Source organism: Aethalodelphis obliquidens, unplaced genomic scaffold, assembly GCF_003676395.1.
Source record: "Aethalodelphis obliquidens isolate GAN/ISIS:26980383/991018 unplaced genomic scaffold, ASM367639v1 scaffold28, whole genome shotgun sequence".
Lineage (NCBI taxonomy): Eukaryota > Metazoa > Chordata > Mammalia > Artiodactyla > Delphinidae > Aethalodelphis > Aethalodelphis obliquidens.
The window spans coordinates 23,136,741-23,152,114 of NW_020837972.1; the positions used below are offsets into that span (position 1 = coordinate 23,136,741).

Sequence of the window (15,374 nt, forward strand, 5' to 3'; positions counted from 1 at the left end):
CATGGGGAGAGCCAAGGCACAAATGGAGGAGTCAGATCTGCAGGATGGAAAAGAGGGAAAAAATCTTGATAATGTCACTCGAGTCCCTAGAGCGAGCGTGCCTGAAGCCATCGCCCTGGTGTTTTTGTTCTATGAGCTACTTTCAGTTGAGTTTCTGCCACTTGACATTGAATTAAGACAGAATAAATCTGCCTGGTATTTACAATGCCATGTCACAGTCTGTTTGGGGATTGGGAGTTGGAAGAAAGCTCTCATACTGAGAAAAAAGTTTTTCAAACCTACTCTGGATCAGCTATCAGTCATTCCGCAAAGAAAGGGCCCTATGTTCAAGAAGAGCTTTGGGAAATCTGGCCTGACCACAGGGAACCTTCCTCTTTCTCTTCCAGATGACACTGTGTAGCTTAGAGGCATTTATAAGCTAATATGTCTATGGACCTCAAACAGGGAGGCAGATACGCAGCATTCCCCACGCCAGTTATCTGGGGAGTTTGTCCTGGAGAGCACACATCGAAAATAGGACTTTCTCCACTTCCACACACACAGGTGAATTCTGAGGGTCTTGACTTGAGAATCAGACTTGACTTCTGAAAACAACCCACCCTAGTTACTCAGAAAGTCGTGCCTCCTCCGAGGTCTCTAAATGACGCAGCCGCCCTGAGCACAGCAGCCTCTTCCTCTGCTCCCTCTGCCAGTGAGGAACTCAGGACCCCCAGCCCTCTGCTCCCTCTGCCAGTGAAGGGCTCAGGAACCCCAGCCCAGGGTCTAGAGCTGGTGTGCATTTGCATTCACAGGCTAGTGTGAAGAGACTGGATCCAGGGGCAGGGCTGGTGCCTGACCAGGTGCAAAGAGCTGAGACCACAGTTTCCTCCGCATGAGGAAGCGGATGTCCCTGAGGCCCTGCTCCTGGGGAACATAACCTAAGGACTCCATCACGTGGATGCTGCTGGATTCCACGGGTGCAGCACAGACCCAGCTCCAGGTTCTGGAAATACTGTGACTAACCCCTGAGTGTGCTGAGACCTCCACCTCTGGAGCAAAGCACAGGAGCCTGGAGGAGCCAGCGCCTGTTCTTGCTGAGCATTGACGCTGGGCATTCACTGATCCACCTAGTTTGGCTCCTGCAGGGTAGAAACCCTGCGTAGATGAAGCCCAGGGCGCTCCAGAGCATCAGGGCATCGGGACCCGCGGGGGAGGGTGAGGACCCCACTCGCACCAACTGCAGCTGCTCTTCGGGCTTCCGCTGGAGCTGCTGGAAGCTGAGAATGATTATAGGGTCAGCCTGAGCATCTCACATGTAGCTTTCTTTTACCTCCACCTGGAATTCAGTCCCTCCTGTTCTCTCTGTCTAGAACACCACCCACCCTTTGTAGTGAGGACAATTTTAGACTCTCACAAGTCTACCTTGATTAAAAATTTTAAATTGCAATGAAAGGGAAACGGAAAACAGAGCTTCCTGGCAAGGTGCCGAATGCCTGGAGCTGATGCCTCACAGACTCTTCTGAGTAACAGCCAGCTTTGTGCCAAGTCAGTGTGTCTGCAGCCCAGACACATTTTCCCTAGTTCTGACCACATACAAATGCAAGATTCTTCCATAGTAGGATTTGATGACCATGAATTCGTCCCACTACCCTCCTACTTCCTGTGTCTCCAGATACTTGGAAGATAATCTGTGTAAGGATGAGAGGCCAGGTCAGGATGTCGGTGGCCTGTGTGTCTGGGAGGCCGTGGGATGGTCCTATCTGATCCCAAATGTGGGACCAGACTCCCTGGTTGAAACCCAGGTTCTGCTGATCCAGAGCTGGGTGACGTTGGGCAGGTCAGTTTACCTCTCTGAGGCTCAGCTGCCTCGTTTGTAAAATGGGGGTGACAACAGTCCTTACCACGAAATGTCACTGTAAGAACTAATAAGTAGTTTATCATTCTTGGTAAGCAATAAGCACTCAGTGAATGCTAGCGGGAGGATGACGGAGGGGGAAGAATCATCAGATGTATCGTATTTAAGATAAGTAAGCCAAGTCTTAAGATCCCTACTGATCATTGGTGAGTCAATGAACTCACTCATTCAACAAGTGATCATGGGGGAAGACTCAATAAGAAAATACACGCAAAGTTCTTAACCCAGCCCAGTACGCACACAGCTAAACAGCAGTGCCCAACAGATGTTAGCTGTAAACATGATGACGGTGATAGTGAAGGTAATGATGATGGTGGTGATGATGGTGATGTGATGAAGTGACAGATGTGGAGGGTGATGGATGAGAATAAGGAGAAACTAACAGAGCATCTAAAATATGTAACTGCATGTGTAACCCTGCTAATGACACCTGGACCTAGATAAACATATCAACGTAATGAATGTTTATCGAGGACCAAGTACAGGTATTGTGCTTGAAATTTGTCCTACTTAAGTACGAAGATATTCTCTGCAGCTTTGCGGGGAGCAGCAAAATACTGGTGCAAACACTCAATAGAAAGTAGAGACTGGGATGATCTTTCCTCGAACTCACAGCTGCAGAACAAGCTACAGAGACTAGATGAGTGTGTGTGTGTTAAGAAAAAGTTCACAGATGGCAGAATGAGGAACGTGGGAGCAGGATGGAGAAAACAGTGAGTGGGTTTGGAGCCAAGCAACACCTGGCTCCTTTCCCAGCCCCAGACCAGCTGTGCAGCCTTAGGGAACTCATTAAACCCCTCTGAGCCTTCATGTTCTCACTGTGAAAAGCGGTAATGAATACCTTCCTCCTTAGGCTATTGTGAAGACCAAATGAGGTGTCTCCAGGTGTAGGTAAAATAAGTCACTCAAGGCATGAAGCTAATCCCTACAATAATCTACTATTATTAACTACCTCGCGTTCCCATTTCCTTTTTCTCTATTACCAGCTTCTGAACTGTGAGATGCCAACAAGACAGTGATAACATTTCAGAATCCTGGTCCCATCTTAATGAAATATATTTTGGGGGGTTCAAGCTTTCACCCTTGAAAATAGAAACTTTTCAAAGCGATCAGGCTGTGCTTTCTTCATTGAGATTTTTGCTGTCATAAGTGGAACCTCCTGATTCTCATGAAAGACATGAAGTGTGAGCAAGAAAAAAACTGGCTGTTTCAAGCTACCGGGATTTTGTGGGTTATTCGCTATTGCAGCACGATACGGCCTGGGACGCGCCTTCAGCTACCTTGGCGCTGTGTAATGAGTCTTCCTGGTAGGATCCAGAATTGGCTGATGAAATTCCACCTTCCAGCTGAACGGGAGCTTCTGAAAGAAATAAGGTAGCATCACGAGAAAATAAAGCACACACGTCTCTTCCGCTCCTGAGTGTGGGAGCTGAGGCTGGTGTACACTGTGCTGGTATTGAAACTCTTGTGTGCTCACCACTGCCGTCCTCTCCTGGATTCCTCGTGAACTTTCTAGAAGACAGGGTGTATTTGTCATCCACCTCCACCCACTGTATACTCGCCTGCTCGGGGCCTGGCATCTGAAGGTGCCACTCCCGCCAGCTTCAGGTGGTTTGAGGGTCGGGGTAAGAGCAGGGAGGAAATTCGCGGAGAAGCGGCCTCTCTGAGGGGCCCTCCCTGCAGGGTGAGCTCCTGGGGCCCTGGGTCAGCCTCCACCTCCTTCCTGATTAATAACTGCAGGTAGAGAGAGGCCAGCCGCCTGCAGATTGTCTGTTCTTAGGCCCAGAGCCAAGTCTAGCCCACTCAGAGCGAAGAACACAGCTCCTGAGCCGCTGATGAAATTCATTAAGGGGAAGCTGGCAGGAAGATGGATGGAGGCTGCTAGAAACCAGCCTAGCGCTCTGTCTGCAGGGAGCTCACATCCAGGCCCGCAGGCTTGGGGTCCTCCAGGGCTGGGGTGGTGACATGCGCTGTCCAGCTCCAGCCAAGTACCATCAGGAAGGGACAGAGTCCAGGGTGCCAGGTCTTACAGGGTGCCGATTCCCTGTCTGGTCTCAGTGGACATGGGGGCTTGCAACCCCTGACTGAGAGTGAGTCCTCAGCTGAAGCGACCAGCGGGAGGGTCGTCGAAGGCCCTTGTCTTCATAACTCTGCTCCGTCCTGGCTATCACACAACTGCTAAAAAAACATAGTAACCCCTTCCTTGTCAGGAGCACATCTATTGCAAAAGGAAGATTCAAATTTTCAATAAAAGATATAAAAATTCTAAGCAATAAGATAATGCAGAATGAGGCAGAGACAGTTCGTCTACCTGCATCCATTCTCCCCTTCTTTCTTCCCAGGAGTTTCCCTCTCTCTCTAGTGGCCCCTCCTCCAGGAACGCCCCCCCCCAACAGCTGCCCTTCAAAGTCCAAATTCTCCCTCTTCTATCCTCCCAGGGGAATAATGAAGCTATTCACTCCAGGAAAACCAGTGGGGTGTGTAAGGTCGGATCTTAACAAACGGCACCGCGGAACAGAGGAAAGCTTCAAGTGAGCTTCATTAGGGAGCGCTCGCGGGCGAGGTTCACTGGTCTGAGAGATTAGGGAGCGCTCCCGGGCGGGGTGCACTGGTCCGAGAGAAAGGGGCCAGAGAAGTCGCGCCCCGGGTGGGGGGGGGGGTTGGGCAAGACTTTATAGGGGAAGAAGGGAAAGGGGTGTGGTGAATCTGGGAGGGCGCAGGGTATTCCTTATTTGGTGGTCTTTTCGGGTATCCTGGGGGACCGTTAGTCCCGCCCCTCGAAAGGCGGGAAGGCTGGGCTGGGTTCAAAGTCCGCATGTCAGTTTCTGGAACTGGGTGGTCCGGAGAATTCGGTCTGATGCAACCTGTGAATCTGTTTGTGTTCCCCTGCCTCGGCCCGTTGGCCTTACAGGGTGTGTGTGTATTTTACCTCCAATTCCTCACCAAAGAAGTATTTGCCAGCTCGAAGCATAAAACAAACGTGTCATCTTCGCATAACGAGGGCTGTGAAAATTAAAACTACTGAGAGACAATCAGAAAGAAATCGCAGGTCTCCAGCGGCTGGTAGATTCCTTACGGCAAATGCCGGAAGGCCAGGTGTCAATTACATAGCCCGACCCTTCCGCAGGAAACGAGGCCTCAGGTACTCACCAGGACTCCTCAGGATGGACAAGAACAAAGAGACACAAACAAACCGACAGGTCTTTGCCATCCATTGTCCAACTCTCCTTCCTCTCCTGCCCTTCTGGGGGCAGAGGGGTCGGAAGAAGGACCTGACAATGAAGGTACACCTGCCCTACCCCATCCTATCCCCACCTAACTTGTTCCAGCCCTCCCTACCCCATCCCATCCCACCCTACCCTATCCCATCCCATCCCCACCTACCCCATCCTATCCCATAGTAGTAGCGGTGTTTGCTGTCCTCTGATCCAAAGACCTTGATCACCATGCTGTAGAGATGCAGCCCTTCCACCAGCATCCACGCAAAGACGCTCAGGAAGAGGTAGTGCAGGAGCACGGCCAGCACCTGGCACGGGGCCTAGGAGCAAAGCAACGGCAGGGAGGGTAAGCTCTCTCGGGTGTGAGCAGTGGGTGGGTGCTGTTGTCCCAACCTCCCTGCACCCATTTTCTGGGGGGCGCCTTCTGGTCAGGTGGCCTCATTTTCTTTCTGGGGAGTCACATCTTGCCTTTCTAGATGGAGTGATGTGGATGGGGCACGTGACTCAGGAAGTTGCCAATCACTGCATGCCCCCCTCCCCCACCAAGCACGGTGATTGGTTCAGGAGAGAGCAGGGAATCAGGCCTGGCCAATCAGCATAAATATCCCCATCCCTGAAGCAGGATTGGCTGGGGAGGGTGCACGTGACCCTCCTGGTCCACTGGGGTGGGTTCTGAGGTGGGCAGAGCTGCCAGGGAGCCAGTGAGCGAGGCTGAGGCTTTGGAGACACCCGGGCTGGGCAGCCACCGGCAGAGCCAGAAGCCATCAGTGGAGAAGGCACGGCAGGCCCACCAGGACGCCAGCTCACAGCAGGTGTGGAGTGCCCCTGTTTGGTTTAGACCTGAGCGAGGGCACTGATGTGAGGAGAGGGGGAGAATGCCCAGGCACCACGCATGTGTCCCCATGGGACCCGGAGAGGGGCACGGCCTGGGAGGAGAACTGGAGATGGAAGGGGATGGGAAGGTGACGGGAGGGAGGAAGGAGGAGATCTTTTCAAAGGAGAAAAAAATAAAGAAAAGCATTAAAGACAGAAACCTATTACTGTACCAAACCTGGGTCTGCTAGCAAAGCACCAGGTTGTGGTGACGGCGGAAAGTACAGCAGTTACTGCAGGGCCAAGCGAGGAGACCAGTGGGTCTGCTAATGCTCGAAAGACCAGGACTCCCTGATGGCTTTCAGGAAGAGTTTTTAAAGGCAAAGTGAGGGAGAGGGTCGCAGGTGTGTGATCAGCTTGTGGACATCCTTCTGATTGGTTGGTGGTGAGGTAACAGGTGGTATTCTGGGAGTCAACATCATGAACCTTCTGGTTCCAGCTGGTCTGGGGTCTACGTGGTGGTGGTCGGCATGCATTTCGTTTCTCCACCTGGTGAGGGTCTCAGTATCTGCAAAACACCTCAAGGATACGGCTCAGCATAGTATCTACAGCCCTTGAGGAGGAACAAAAGGTCCTTGACTTTGTTTTATGGCTGAACTAGTATTAACTTGTCTTACTTGACTCTTTTCCTTTGTTTCTGCATTTTCTCACTTCTCGGATTCAATTTGCTCTTTGGAACTTGGGGAAGGCCTAGGAGGCTAAAGTTCTTCTACAAACAAGAGAGAGGGGACACAGGGCAGGGGATCTGTCCCCAGGAAGGCCCCACAGTGTCCTGCTCAGTTTCAAATCCAGGGACAGCATGATTTCTGGTGGATACACCAAGTCCTATGCTTACAATATTCAGCAGTCTGCTAATTCTCAGGATAAAAATGTGTACTTGATACCTCGGTTTCCTGTTTGGAGTCACAAAACTTCCGTTTGGTCGTTAAGCACAGATATCAAATACACACAGTCCTTGCCTCTGAGGTCCCAGCAGCGAGTGGCCTCCTAGGACCCGCTGCCCCTTGCCTGGGGCTCAACCCTGCCTCCCTGTTCTCTTTGTTTTTTCCCCCCTCCTCTGGATTTCCTTTGGGAGATCTGACCACCCTCTCGCGGACACAGCCAGGCGGGGTGGGGATAGATGCTGTCCTCGTGGTGTCCCCACCCCTAGCTGAGAGGTGGGCACGTGCTCGGGCTGCCACTCGCTCACATGACTCTTCATGAAATGTTCACTTTTAGCACGGATGACTTCAATCCGTTTTCAGATCAACCTTTCCTGGCAACGAACAGATGTGATTTGCTTCCATGCAGACGCCCACAGACTGTCTAGATCTGGTGTCACCTACATTGAGTGGTGACAGATTTGGAGGAGTTACATTTAATCATAAATAACTGTGACTTCATTTCTTTAAACTTGTGGATTGAACCACTTTATGTCCTCCCTCTCCCCTACCCTCTCCCAAACATGCTTCCTGCTGAACTTCTGCCCCTTCTGCCCACTCCCACCACCCAACAGACCCACCCACGTCACAGAGGAGGACAGCTTGGTCTTTAGTTCTCAGTGTGTAATGGATCCAGAGGCGGAAGCTTTGGTCATCCAGGCTCACGGTCACTGTCACACAAGGACGTGATGCCACCTGAGCATAGGAGGTAAATGACATCAGACATGAGGGACCCAGAACACCCTGCAGCCACCAGCACTCCGGGAGCCGGGGGGCAAGAATGTTCTAAAATAATGGCTGCAGAGCCTGAGCTGAGACTCAGTCTCCAGACCTTTGTCAGTGCTGAGCCCTCACCTGCACTCAGTGCATCCACCCTGGGCTGGCATTTTCAGACGCTGATGCCCTCACAGGGACACCCACGGAGAGCTCATCCACGGAGCGCTCATCCACGGAGCGCTCATCCACAGAGAGCTCATCCACGGAGAGCTTCGGGCATTCTTCTTAAGGGCACGGCTCCCCAGGGGTGGGCTTGGTCAGGGCCCGGGTGGGCAGCCCCCCTACGAGGCCCTGCCTGAGCCTTCGGGGCCTGTCTCTGCCCATCTGCCCATCAGCCTGGGGAGGCTGTACCAGTCACGGCAACTCATAAACATCTGTCTGGTGGGAGGTTCCACATGGGGCCTGAGCAGCTGCTCCTCTCAGGCTCCCTGGGGAGGATGTAACCCAGAGGGACAGGTGACCCATGGCTCATCACAGGGACACGGACACAGAGCGTGCACGTGTGGGGAGAGTGAAGCCCAGGGGAAGCCGAGTACCAGACCTGCCCACCCACACCCAGGGCCCCATTTCCCTCCTGTGCACTGACCTGACAGCCAGTGCGGGGGGGAGCCGTGCACAGCCCCAGGGACATCCAACACATGTGCGAGACGACACAGTTCTGTGTGACCCCTGACGTGGCCCAGAGCTGTGTCACTGGGTCACCCTCTCCAAGGCCAGTTGTGGGCAGAGCTTCCTCACAGCACAAGATAGGGTGTCTTCTGAGTATGACTTGGGGGCTCATAAATTCCTCCAGTGCCCCTCTGGGGGTCTCCCCCATTCCCACCTCTGTGCACAGACAGCAAGACAACTGAAAACAGCAGCTATTAATTTCAGAAACCATGAGTGTGTGTGTGTGCATGTGTGTGTGTAACAGGAAGAGTCAGACGTGCACTTCAGAGACAGTTTCCTGCCCCCTCCCATCTCCACCAAGGACCCCCGCCGGCTGGGGGGGGGGAGGGAGGCGGGGGCACGGAGAGACGATCAGGAAGGGGGCGGGGCGCCGTTTAGACTCTGTGCTCTCACTGCAGGGGCAGTTTCCATCCCTGCTCAGGGAACTAAGAGCCCACTTGGGAGGTGCAGACAAAAAAAAAAGGGGGGGGGGCGGGAGGCTTCTTCCGCCAAAGTCTACGTGGGGACTGTGAACGGTGAGGGCTCAGCAGCGTTGCGCCCTGGCACCCTGACAGCGCTCCAGTGGAGAGCGGCCTCCAGCACGACTCCTCTGTGCCCCAGCTCACATGTGCCCTTGCACTGAGCACACCCTGGGTGCTCGTCTCAGCCCTCGAGTCCGACGTACCCTGGGTGGACAGTCCCCATTCCAGGACCCAGAACACTCACACCTCACCCAGTGCTGCATGGGCTCTGGGCATCGGGACAGCAGCCGTGGGATGAGAAAGCCCCACACCTCCCCAGCTACATGGAGCAGCGCTTCTCAAGAAGAGGAAGCCGAGATGGAACACACTCACATGTGTAACGATGCTGGGTGGTGGGGAGGTGGACCGTACCCGGGGCACTGGGGACCCTCAGGCGCTGTGCTCGGACCCTCCCGACATCCCTCAGTGTGTGACCAGGTCATCCGAGGACACCCCAAGGCCCTGACCCCTGGCCCGGCACGCGCCCTCCCCTGTCCAAATGCCGCCTGAATCCCCAGCTCCCCCGGCCCTTCCAGGCCCACCAGCGATAGAGGCCCCTTTGGGCTTGAGTCGGTCCAGCCTGTCTGTGGACAGACACGTCGTGACCACACGAGGCACCGACGGCCCGGCAGGTGCTGACGCGCTCGTCATCACCCTCAGCTGGCGGTGGGAACTCAGGCCCTGACCTGCCGATCCCTCCACGTGCAGCTGAGCACGGCCGGGGACGCCGGGAGGGGCTCGTGCGGGACACAGCGGACGGCCACCGGGTCCGGGGCAGAGACGCCCACCGAGGACCCGTCCAGAGCCGGGGAACGCAGGGTCCACACGTGCGGGAACTCGGGTTTCCCCGCCTTCCCTGTCCCTGCGGGGTGCTGGGCGCAGGGGTGGGTCCGGTGCCAGAAGGGAATTCAATTCTAACTGTGATCGCCCGTGGTTCCCCAGGCCCTCTCTCCTCTGTTAAACCTCACGGCTCCAGTTTGAGAGGAACGGGGCCTGCAGACTCCTGACTTTTACGCTCACGGTTTATATTCGGTGTGTAAACCTGCCCGGCGGGTGAGGGAAACACGCAGAGAGGAAATTGCTCCGATGCTTCCAGCAAAAAGCAAAGAAAAAACACCTGTGAACTTACATGGGGATCTGGAATTAGAACAGCCGGCCTCAAAACTGAACAGAAAGTGTTTTCAAATCGTCCCCGTGGCCCAGGTAACACGAGTCAGGAAGGTCTCAGTGGAAAATGCGCTGACACGGGCTAGACTGGTCCCCAGGCCCGTTCGTGCATCTGGCGTTTACAGCTGCGGCGTCTCAGAGCAGAGAGGTGGGTCCCAGGGAAGGTGGAGCGGGGAGCAGAAAACAGAAGCAGAAAGAGGCAGGAATGCGTGAGGACGAGGGCGGCCGTGAGCGCCTGTCAGCCCGCAGGCTGGGGCAGGACCGCCCCAAGGAGAGCCGCATCCCTGGATGTGCCACAGAACCTTTCAGTGTGGCATCCGCCTGCTCCCCCCGCCCAGAATAAACTCCCCGACCGTCCGGAGAGGCGAGAGCTGTCATTTCACACACGGGTGGCTGCTGCTGCACTGCCTGTTACACGTCTTGGTGATGCTGACGTCACTGTGATGTGTCCTGAGGACATGAGGAGGTGTCACTGTGATGCAGTGGGGGATATGGGGAGGGCCCACTGTGATGGGGCCAGAGGACACCATGAGGGGACCCGCCAGGAGAGTCCTCAGGAAACTGAGGCCCAGAGAGGTTAAGTGTCCCTCCCGAGGGCACCCGGCGCATGGACAGAGCTGGGATTTGCACACAGGCCAGCTGCTCCAGGGCCCTCACCCTCCCACTCACCATGTGGGGAGCTCACAGACTAAGCTGGGCACTCAGAATGGAAGGGGGGGGACACAGAGCCCAGGGGAGTGTGAGGGATGCTGGGATTCGCAGCAGGGAGGGGGTGGGAAGGAGGCTGGACTGAGCTGCCACTTTGCAGACTATCCGTCCTGTCACCCTGGCGGCTGCACAGCTTCCCTACTTGTGTGTAAGGACGTGTCACTCTCCCAGCGTTCCCAGCGTTCCCTGTGAGGATGTGGAAGTAGAACTGCTCCCCCGCTGATCATGTGGAGACACTGAGGCCCAGAGAGGCACAGTGATATGTTTGGTGGATAGATGGGTGGGTGGCCAGGAGCAGAGGAAGAGGGAGGTGGAGAGGTGGGCAGGGCCTAGATCTTCACTCTACAACACGGAGCACGGGTCACTATGTAAATTTAAATCAGTTACATTATGTAATATGCAAATTGAGTTCCTCAGTCGTGCAGCCACATTTTAATTTCTCAGCAGCACACGTGCCTGTGACTACCATTTTGGACAGCACAGCATAGGTGGAGACCCTGGAGGGTTTGAGCAGAGGGGGACATGGTCTGACATATGGGGGCAAGGGACCCCCAGGCTGCTGCGTGGGGAGCCGACTGCAGTGGTCTCGGTGGAAGCAGAAGCTGGTGGACCTCATGCAGGATCCAGACAAGAGGTGATGGTCCTGTATGAGAATTGCCATGTGGGGCAGGGAGGTGGCTGGATAGTAAAGATATTCTAAAGGTAGAACCGTGAGGGTTTTCTGAAAGATTGCATACACAGTTCAAGGCTTTGGCGTAACCAGCTGGAAGAGTGGAGATGTCCTTCTCTTGGATGGCAAAGGACGTGGGTGGGCGGACTTCAGATGAAGTCACATCGCAACCCATGAGCATCAGGCAGAGCCTTGGCGGTGGATGTCCACAGCTCAGGAGAAGCAGAGCCTATCAGAAGGAAGGGTCGTAGGAGGGGGCTGAGCAGCCAGCGCTCATGGTTTCAGGGTGGACACCCCTGTCCCGGGAAGGGCACAGGAACATTCTGAGCCTCAGGTTATCCATCTGCAAAATGGGCAGAATAATTCCTGACCCTTTTTCTCTAGTTGGAACTTTTTAGGGATATAAGAAGAAATAACACAGAAAGACTTGGAGGCTTAGCCAGGATAAGGCATGAGATAACTCCAAGGTAAGATGATTATTATCTTAATTGGATGTAGTCAAATTTAGTTTTTTATTTTAATGATTTAGATTTGAGGATGAAGTGTTAATTTATGAATCATCTGTGACAGTAAATAGACCTCCCTGGTGAAGACTTCCCTAATTACCTGTAACCACCTGTGACTGATGAGCCAGCAGCAGGGATGGCAGGGATGTGATGGCAGGAATTATCTAATCACATGTCCCTGTAAATAATTCAGGGACGGGGGCCACTTCTGAGGCCGGAGCAGAGTTCCCTGTGCCTCTCGTGGTGCATATTTTCTGTCTCTGCAGGAGCCAGGAGGAGGGGTGCAGGCACCAAGGCTCTGTCTCTGCAGGCTAAGCCATGCCCCTCTGACTGTGGCTGTGAATGTCCACGGCTCAGCAGAAGCAGAGCCTATCAGAAGGAAGGGTCGTAGGAGGGGGCTAAGCAGTCAGCTCTCATGGTTTCAGGGTGGACACCCCTGTCCTGGGAAGGGCACAGGAACGTTCTGAGCCTCAGGGTATCCATCTTTCTCCACACCTGGGCCAACATAGAGCTGGAAGGCATTCCCTCCACCTTCTTGCCAAGCTGGGTGGATGCATTTGAAACATTTCACTGTCTTTGTTATCAAACAAATCTTGTCAAGCTCATTAGCTATGGGGGATCTTAGGTGGGTTTTTGTTTTCAAAAGTAGACAAACAAAACAAATGTATATTATGCTTCCAGAGGCTAACTTTCTAATTAAAGTAAACTGCAGTTGGATCACCAAACAAAAGTAAATAAATAATAAATGTGTGTGCACATATGTTCAGAGAGGAAAAGCCGGAGGTAAAATGAGACCCAGCAGAGCAATTGGCAGCCGTGAACTGAGCACAGGGTCCAGGTCCCAGAAGCAGTGAGGTTGCAGGGAGGGAAGCTAGGCTCGTATCACTGCCCGAAGGGGGGAATGAAGAGGGGAAATAGGTTCGTTTGTTTGTTTAACAAATTCTTTCTGCCCGGTGTTGGGAGCTAACATTTCTCCTCTGTCCTCTTTCTTTTCCTTCCTGTAATAAGGGTCTGGCGTGCGTCAGAACGCAGACCACGTGTCACAATGGCTCAGTCAGTGTACGTTTTAGGTCTAGTGTACGGGACCCTGTAGGGCCTGAGTGTGAGATGGCCACCAAGGAGCGTGGGTAGTGACAGTGGAGAAAATCTGCCCAAATGTGGATGGATCCCTGACCTCAGGCAAGTTGTCTCCTGGTACCCGAGAACAAGCCATCCAGGGATGCTCCACCCTGCGCGCTCCTGGTCTCGGCAGAGCTGGCAGAGCCGGAGTGTTAGGTTAAGTGTGGGCAGCCGCATGCGCGCCGCCGAACCGATCTGCTGAGCCTGTCGCTGCCGCCGCCCCTCCCCGTGTGCCGGGACCCGCGACCCCAGACCCGGACCTGTTTTCGATCCGCCCGCGCGCCCCAGGCCCGGCCCGCGCGGCGCGGCGGAAGGAGGCGACCTCTCAGCCGCAGCTGGCCAACGGGGCCCTCAAAGTCTCTGTCTGGAGCAAGGTGCTGCGGCGCAACGCGGCCCGGGAGGACAGGGATGAAATTTTAGATGTGATCTACTGGTCCCGACAGATCATTTCTGTGGGCCTAGGTGACATCCGGGGCGAGTTACCATTGCGAGGTTTCTTGGGACGAGCAGGACTCTGCCTGCTCAGCGCCGGTGTCCTGTACCCTCTACTTCAGCAACTACCTACAGATCGATGAGGAAGAGTACGGTAGGGCTTCCCTGGTGGCGCAGCGGTTGAGAGTCCGCCTGCCGATGCAGGGGACGCGGGTTCGTGCCCTGGTCCGGGAAGATCCCACGTGCCGCGGAGCGGCTGGGCCCGTGAGCCATGGCCGCTGAGCCTGCGCGTTCGGAGCCTGCGCGTTCGGAGCCTGTGCTCCGCAACGCGAGAGGCCACATCATTGAGAGGCCCGCGGACCGCAAAAAATATGGCAGCACGTTGGAGCTCACAAAGGAAGGGTTTATGACATCGTTTGCCTTGTTCACTGCCATCCACTATGACTGTTGGTGCACAGTCCCCACCTGCGCCCTGTCCGGTCCAAAGGACCCTCTTAGTTACACCACAGAAACATGATTACGAGGGGCACCCAGCCACGTAGAACCTGGAAGGTTTCCTGGACCGAGAATCAGTGTGTTGGGCGTCAGTGTTTTCTGCAAGGGTTGTGACCTGAAACTTTTTAAGGAACCATACACCTTTTGGGGAAGCATTTCTGAATTGTCCATCACCAGTCGATTCTTCTTGGATACGATCATGAAACACCCGTTTGCCGATTGGAGCTGTCCTTTCATTTGTGCACCTCTGGATCCGGGTGAAGCATTAAACTGTCTTCCTTCTCCATCAGGTGTACAGTTTTTAAACTATCAATCACTGGCATTTCAAGTCTTCTGAAAACAGTATGGCAGTATGTGCGTGGTCCCTAGCACAGTATAAGCAGCATCTAATAGCAGGTTTCATTGTAGAGTGTTTTCAGATGCTTGAATAAATCAGATCTTTAATCGAAAAAAAAAAAAAAAAGAACAAGCCATCCAAAGCATGTGTGACACGTTTCCCCAGGTGGTGGCCTTTAGACACTCCTCCCCCACAACCCCTTCTGTCCTCCCATCTCTCTCCCATATTCCTGTCCCTCACCTGCCGACTTCATTCCTCTGTTTCCCCCTCACCTCACCAGGTGGAATCTTCCTTAGCAACTCCCTCCAAGACTGAAGAGCTTCCCAAACCAAGTTGGGCATTGGCCCTATCCAAGGTTCTGAAACCTGCTGGGACGCCAGGATGGAGCTGGTGTTTCTGTTCCACGGTGAACACATGTGAGGATTCAGTGGCAGTACTAAATGTTATTTTAATATTTCCTTCATGCCTTAACTCCAACAGGTAACAGCTTAAAAATACATAATTGAAAGATTTTCTGTCTGAAAAGATGCTTCTGGGCTGAAGCCTGGGGAGATGGTGGCTTTATCTTGAATATCGTCAGAAATACAGATTCTGAGACACATACGTCTCTAAATCCATTCAGATGTCTGCAGACTGTAAGACAGATGTCAGTAGAAATAATGCTAAGGGGTTATCAATCAACTCAGCAAATGTTTATCAAACCCCTCTGATCAACCACTATGCTGGGCATCTGGGTGCTTATAAAGAGATAGAAGGAGAGGTTTTAAATCTGAAGAGTTCTAGATCTATAAGGAGTCAACATTAAATATAATAATATTAAAGATGAGGGACTTCCCTGGTGGTCCAGTGGTTAAGACTCTGTGCTTCCACTGCAGGGGGCATGGGTTCGATCCCCGGTAGGGAAACTAAGATCCCACATGCTGTGTGGCACCGCCAAAAAAAAAAAAAAAAAAATATTAAAGATGAAATAACATGTATTGTAGAACTGCCACCAACCAGCTGGTACATTTAGGAAATAAATGGTTTGGTCAGAAACCAGCTTTCTGAGAGCTCACTATCATCCCCCTATTGGAGCAGAGTTTGTGATTG

At 53.5% G+C, this 15,374-nt stretch overlaps 1 pseudogene; it reads left to right on the top strand.

Moving 5' to 3' along the window:
* Nucleotides 1-10,223: 10,223 nt before the first annotated feature.
* LOC113630086 (uncharacterized) lies at nucleotides 10,224-14,238 on the top strand (annotated as a pseudogene).
* The last annotated feature ends 1,136 nt before the right edge of the window (nucleotides 14,239-15,374 follow it).